This window comes from Quercus lobata, chromosome 11 (genome assembly GCF_001633185.2).
Source record: "Quercus lobata isolate SW786 chromosome 11, ValleyOak3.0 Primary Assembly, whole genome shotgun sequence".
In the NCBI taxonomy this organism is placed as follows: Eukaryota; Viridiplantae; Streptophyta; class Magnoliopsida; order Fagales; family Fagaceae; genus Quercus; species Quercus lobata.
This window is the reverse complement of record NC_044914.1, coordinates 20,931,728-20,939,196: the sequence shown is the minus strand read 5'-3', so window position 1 is coordinate 20,939,196 and position 7,469 is coordinate 20,931,728. Positions and strand designations below refer to the sequence as shown.

At 37.9% G+C, this 7,469-nt stretch overlaps 1 long non-coding RNA gene across 2 annotated transcripts; it reads right to left on the bottom strand.

The window, feature by feature from the left end:
- Nucleotides 1-2,439: 2,439 nt before the first annotated feature.
- Nucleotides 2,440-6,806, bottom strand: LOC115969187. 2 transcript variants are annotated; one of them, XR_004086879.1, is made up of 3 exons: nt 6,719-6,806; nt 3,751-3,889; nt 2,440-3,637 (listed from the first exon to the last, which is right to left on the bottom strand). It is a non-coding gene; the product is annotated as an uncharacterized LOC115969187 (long non-coding RNA). The 2 variants fall into 2 exon arrangements; XR_004086880.1 differs by lacking the exon at nt 6,719-6,806 and adding an exon at nt 5,193-6,547.
- Between the last annotated feature and the right edge of the window lie 663 nt (nt 6,807-7,469).

The following is a 7,469-nucleotide window of genomic DNA, read 5'->3' as shown; positions in this document are numbered from 1 at the left end:
TCGAATGTTTGAATCATCCGAAGTAGTCGGTGGAGGAACATCAGCATCAGCAGCAGCAGCACTCGACGTCTCAGCAGTATCAACACCTGTAGAAGAGGGAGGAGGGGGAACAGCACTAGATGACGCACCTCGAGGACGTAAAAGAGCAGCTCTCATGTGAGCAGCCCTCTGTTTAAGAAAGGTGGCACCTATGGGAGCAACGACATGAACAGGCTCACCAGACGGGAAACCATCTAGACCCAAAAACAGCAAAATCCTATGAATGAAAATAGGATGAATAAGTGCAAGCCCTACGGCAGAACTCCTATGAACCTTGTTCAAAGAACGAAGGAACAGATGAGAGAAACTGATCGATGCACCGGAAACGAATGCATACAAAAACACACATCGCTCTAGAGGGATGGTGTGGAAATGAGAAATAGGCCACAACGAATGACACGTTATCCTAAAGAAAAGATAGGCAATCTCGGTAAGCTCAGCGGATGTGATCCGAGGATCCGAACCAGTGGTAGTTGGCTAGTATACCCAAACCAGACAAAGGAGGTTAAGGGCTAAAACAGTAAAATTTGGTCACGGCAAGCACTATAAAAAGAGGATCTTGCCGTGAACAAAAAATAGAGCAACAACAGGAACCATAACTAAGAAATAGGAATTTGAAAAGAGATACCAAGAAATAGAAAAGAAACAAGTGGAAGGGAAAGGAAAAAAAACAACCAGAAAGAAAATAAAGTGAGAATTAGAATGGCAGGCATGCACCGGTAGATTGTTTCCCTCTCTCCCTCGTGAAATCTTGCTCTCTATTAAAACCAAAAGGGGTCTCTGTGCATAAACCATTCAGGTACGTTTCTCTCAGAGCAGTTAATCTCCACGGTAGGACTTTTCCTGAGAGATTAATCACGTTGAGAAGGAACGTTCTTTCCTCTTTGGTTTTGCTCCTGCGGACCAGATTTTAGTTGATTTCTTCATCTTCCGATTAACCCATACATATTACTATTTGTCCCCTTTTGTTCTGTTCTTTTCCTTCTATAAAAGTGATTATTATTACTGTGATTGTGTTTTGGGATTGTTTGGTAATTTCCTACTGAGTAGCCAGATATTTTATTTTATTTATTATTATGTCTGTCTGCCACAACTTGTCTGAAACAGCTCTGCCTACCGCGAGCACATTCCTGGCAAACCAGGCTTAGTTTGCGCACAAGCTGGACCAACTTGAGTTGCAGCTGGACCGGTCCCAACTCCTTTATCCAGAAAAATTTGGCCCTAGTGCAGCAGGAAGCAGCCCAACACTACTAGCACAGCCCACCACTTTACACCGGTCAAACAGCCTGATTTAATCTGAGTTTCAAAACAATGATTCTGTCACCCCCCCCCCCCCAACTCTTCATTGGCAAAATCCTACCCTATTTGGGAGTCACACAAAACCTCTCCCTTAAAGTTTTAAAAGACCTCTTACCAATTAGAGTCCGAGGCATTTCATATAAAGCATAAGACCTTCCCCCACCTGGTGATGTGGACTTTATCAAGATTTAGTTCCCCTTCAACTAACCTCGCTTAAGAGGTCTTTTGGCCTTTTGGATCCCTACAGTAATGACAGCAACTACTTAAATAAGAGTTTGAGATTGTGTTTGTTTCGAGTGTAAAAAGAATTCAGAAAATATTTTCCACCACCAAGGGTGTTTGGTTTGGCCGAAAAACTAAGTCAAACGGAAAATCATTTTTGTTGACTGTACAATATGAAGGCCTGAAGTGTAAAATAGATTACACATCTATTTTACCTTTAAACCATTTCCAAAAAAAAAAAATGAAGAGAGAGAGAGAGAGAGAGAGGCTGGTCACTTGAACTTGAGATCAACTCCACCGCCGTCTAGGCCATGTCTCTCACCACCGATCAAGCAAAGCTCGACTCCACCGCCGATCTGCCTTGTTTCTCTCTTCCTCCCTTTGCCAGCCATGTCACCGATCTACCATTTTTCTCTCTACCCATGTTGAGCAAACCATCGCAAGACGAGCGACCCACCGTGACCCAGTCGCTTCCACCGCGCGATCTTGCCTCCACCGCCTCTAGATTGAACCCAGTCGTTTCTCTCTTTTCCTTCTTCTCTCAATTTGATCGAATTTGATGAATTTTTTTGTTTGGTTTTGTTTCTTTTGTGTTTATCTATTGAGAAATGATATTATATATTTGTTTGGAAGTTGAGAAAATGTGAGTATCAAGTAGAAAATGTGTTTTCTATAGTATTTTCAAGAACACAACCAAACACTAAAAAATATCTTTCAAAGTATTTTTTAAAATGCCACCAAACACATGAAAATATTTTATTTCCTAAAAAATATTTTCACCTGAAAATATTTTACACTTGAAAAACATTTGACATAAACAAAACACAGCCTGAGTAATAAAAATATTTTCGTGAAATTACATCTCAAATTTTGGGGTGTAAATAGAAAGGTCAAAAACTTCATTCTCGTTCAGATGGGTCGTCAAACACAATAACAATTAATTATGTTCAAACTCCTAATAGGAAGAGATATCTCAATTGGCAAATACAATTAACTTTCTTGTCTTCTGCATGGGTAATCAAACATAAATAATGGGCATTTATCATTTCCAAATCCATGTAAATAAAGATACTAATATTAGGATTGTCCATGGTTCAGTCCGGATTGGGTTTGGGCTCTACTTAGACTAACCTCGATGCTGGCGGGTGGCAGAACATAAGATCCGCCGCTAACCGATAACTTCAACGGGTCGAAATAAGTTGGTTGTTCCACGGGTTGGATCTGTTTCGGTTGAAATCAAGAGAGGTAGCGATGATCGTGATTCTGACGAAAAACAACAAAGATCCAGTGAGATCTTGTTGAATCTAGTGAAACTCACCAGATTTGCCGAGATCTAGCCAAATATGGCTGAGATCTTGCCAAAGTTTGGTTGGGTTTTTTTTATAAGGAAGAGGAAAGAAACGGAGACTCAACCTGCCTTTAACCACTATAGTCACCAGATCAAATCGGTTCTTCTCGGTCACTCTGGGTGGGTCGATTTGTCAAATCCCTTGGATAGCCCTAACCTAAACTTCAAAATAGACAAAAATCTTTCCCCAAGAGCCTAACTACCTTGATAGTCGATAGACACGTTCTGCTTTGTGGAAACTTAGACATTCCAGTGTCTGTGGGCTCTCCCATAAACTACAGTTCATGGAGAATTTATAGCTAAACAATTAAAGAATAGAGTTTCATTTCGAAAAGCAATGAAAAGGGCTGTTGAATTAATATGAGAAACTTTCTAGTTATGAATCTGGAATAGAACCGATGGGCGATGCTGGATCAACATAAATGCCACTTCTGCCTCCCTGACTTGATTACTTCTCAAAATTAAATCCTAGTCAAGCTAGTGAGATTCCTCACTTTGTGACGATGCTTGAATTTGACTTTATTTATTCTTTTCCTCTTTAACTAAATGGATAGGATTCATGTCGGGAGAGAAGGATGAAGGATTCTTTAGAGTCACATAAGCCTTCTTGTAATCTGGTCTTGCAATCAAGCGCCCCCCTCTCATCTTTTTCTTTCCTCGCATATTTAGTGTCCGTACCTTTTCAACTTCGCAACCATATACTGATTCCAGAACCCTCTTGATCTCAGGCTGTTGAGAAATAGCATAACAAAATCAGGTTACACAAGAAACATGGAAAATTGAGAATAACTAGAGACTAAATTTGAGCAATGGAAGAGACAGTAGACTTCCGTCTAAAGTACCTTTGATGCAGAAGGTATCGTTTTGATTAAAACATCTCTGTTGTTGTTAGAAGAAGGCCGCATGAGAAACTCAATAGGGAGTTTTGGAAAATGAACAACTTTCTCCATCTTTTTTCTTTATTAATCTGTCACTTACTCCCTGCAGATAACACGATTTCTTTCGTTAGATGACGGTGTGGTAGAAAAAATTCACCTATAACAATTACAAAAACAAAGTTCTATTGACTATCAACTAAAGATGGTATGACTCATTACTATTAACAGAGGCAATGGAGTAATTTGGAATATCTTATCCTATGTATTTGGGATTTATGTGTGCTCAAATCAATTCTACTTTTGGGATAATTTTAGAAGTTCCAAGCGGTTCTCCATAAATGCAACTATGGCTAAACAAACTCCACTCTGATGATGAAGAATAGGGTCACAAATTTTCTATGGTAAAGAAAATTATACCCGCCAAATAGTTGATTAAACAAGGAAAGGGGAGAATTTTTCGCCATAACTTGGCAAGAGAATGGCTAAGTTTGTATTGGACCTTGAAATATTTAATACCTAATTCTTCAACATGGATTTAGGGATCATAAATATTTTTAGAAAAGCTGACCTCCTTTCAACAGGCTATAGAAGGTCTCACTTGAGAAAAAGAATTCACTACAATCAACTAAAGTACAAAGGACCCCAAGTTGAACAATTCTGCATTTTTTTTAAAGCTCAAGATACATATAAGGTCCAGTAGATAATATGTAAACTAAAAGAGATAGATATTTTTTCTTTAATAAATGAGATTTATTATTCAATAGAAGAAGTGAAGTACAGTATACACAGAGGCTTGGAAACAAACAGAAAAAACCACAAGCAGCTTATTGCTGCAGAAACATTTTGAACAGCTGGCTGACACAGAGTAATTAGCTCCCTATTTTTTTTTTTATTGGTATGTTATACATGTACCTAGTAGGTCTTGAACCCATGCCCTCACCCTCCACCTAGCACTTGCAAGGGGAGGAGGTGCTAGTTGAGCTAGAGCTCTATGGCAACACATAGTAAATAGCTCATTTTTTTTTCTGGGATAACATTGGGAACCTTTCTAAGGAATAGCCTTTAGACTTGCCTTTAGCTAGTAAAACGTACAGGCAACTAATCCCAGGGGCAACACAAAGTAAGTAGCTCTTAAAGCAGAGCAAGTAACTTTATAGCAACAAATCAGAAACTAATGACCCAAAAGCTACTGGGAAATTAGTCACATCTAACAGATTTTTCTGTTGCTATTAGAATCAGAAATTTTGTTCGAAATAGACCTCCTTCTATAGCCAATAATTGTGATAGAACAAAGCTTCCTCGGCTTTAAGACTATTTCCATGAATTTTGGAGTTCCTTTCTATTTAGACATGATAGATGTGAGCTGACCAAGCCACCTTAACAAGGACTATAGTGAAGGACTTCACCTTTCCAATTCTTAATGGACCACTCTGTCAGCATTCCAAGAGATGGACACTTCCTGCTATTTCACAAAAAATCAGGATCCTACAAAGATTTTCTTGAAAAGCTACAATCATAGCAGAGATGATTTCTACTTTCAGTGGCTGCTCCATAATAGCTAAAAAATAGTAGCAACCAACTCTGCCAAAAGCATATATTTCCAATACCCAAAGTAAGTTTTGTTTTTAAGAAATTAGTAAGTTACACATACACCCAATGGATCTTGAACCCACCACCTTGGCATCCATCCCATAATTGAGGGATGAAGAAGTATCATTTGAGCTAAAAGTCATTGGCCAATCCCAAAGTAAGTTATTGCCTTATTGGAGATTATGTTCCAAATTTAACAAATTTGCAGAGAGCATTCTAGGAAGTTGCCCACTTATCTAAAATTGTTAAAACTTTAAAGGGGATGGGGAGAGAGGCAAAGAGCAGCATGTAAAAACAAAATCTGTACACACTAAAATCTCTTCTGCACTAAACCAAGAAAATATAAATAATATTTAAGATCATTCTACTGCATGACAAACCCAGCTCACAAAAAGACTTGTAGTATACATACTGCAATAGGCATGCATAAAATCAAACACCCCTAACAAATACGACTCTTCCTACCATGTCATAAATCTTCACTTCCACGTTTTAAATTTACTTACAATGGTCACTCTTATCTGGTATTCAACAAACAGACACACACAAGACACGGGATTTCAACAATGTGTTCACAAAAGCCCCACAGATTTCGTATGAAAGCTCATCGACCCATTAACCATTGGAACAAAACTTTCCAAAAAAACTAAATTCCATTCATAACTTTTAACTAAATGAACTTTCAATGTTCAAAGGTTGCAATGATTCTAACTACACAAAAACTCAAAGTAACACCAAATGTTAAAGAGCCCCATAAACCACAACATTTTCTAGGTACAGATTTTTCACGCAGACCATTTTCAAAAAATTACGAAAAACAGATCTTGCAAGGCACTCTTTGGTTGTCAAGAATAATAAATAATCTGTTATGTTTCAGTTTTCCCTATTCACAATTTTCTCCCTGTTATCCTGGGAACCAAACAGAATACACAAAGGAGAAATTTTAAAAATGAACTGATCATAGACATATTTAGCCCTTTTTCTGAAATCTCAATATAATCAGATCAGTACAGTGAATCCCAAATTCAGAAAAGAACAGAACAAACCAAATTTTCAATGAATCAATTATACGTTTCTGTTTGGTTCAGAGAAAACGAGGGAAAAAGAAATGAAACCAGAGTTTTAAAAAAACCCATCAAGCTCCTATCAAAATAACTCATTTGTTTCAATCAAGATTTTTTTTTTTGAGGAAAAACAAAGCATCAAATAGAATGATGAGACTATTTCAAAATTTTTTTTTTTTTTTTTGGATTTTGTTTATAATTTTCTTTGTAACCAAACACTAAATAGTGGGTGAAGCAATTTAATCAGAACAAAGAGAGCTAAGAGGGACCAGAGATACCTTGTCACTGCAGCACAGAGAGAGAGAGAGAGAGAGTAGAAGAGACTAGTATAGGGTTTTAGAGAGGGTTTAAGAAAAAGCTGGCTGGGTCGAAGTTGTCAAAATAAGGAGTGGAAAATGGAGTAGTTATTTGGTATTTTACTGGATGTAAGAGCATTCTTGACGAGAATGTTAAATGCTATTTTTTAATATCAAATTTGTAAAAAACACACTCCATCAAGAATGTTAAATGCTATTAAGTTTGACATCTTGTTACAGTGCGCTCTCATTTTCTCTCTCCTCTAATCTCTCTTTCTCTCTACCCTTTTTTTTTTTTCTCTCTCTCTCTCTCTTTCTTTCTCTCTTTTTCTTGGCCTCTCCATCTCCCTCTTTCTCACATGAAGCCTTTTTTTTTTTCCTCCAAATCAGCACCGGTGTGGATTTCTCACATCAAGCTTTTTTTCTTTTTCTTTTTTTGCTCCAAATCAGCACCGGTGTGGAGATCGGCATGCAGATCCTGCTCTTCGTCTCCCTCTTTCTCACATCAAGCTTTTTTTTTTCTTGCTCCAAATTAGCACCGGTGTGGAGATCGGCATGTAGATCTCACTCTCAAATTGACTCCATTCGAAGATTTTTCCTTCGTGTGTTATCGTATGTTGATTGTCATTGGGTGTTTTGTCGTGTGTTGTTTTTGGGTTGGGGTTTGGGTTCAATGTTGGTTTTCCTCCTTGTTATTGTTTTTGTTTGATTGTCGTTCAGTGTTGCGATGCAT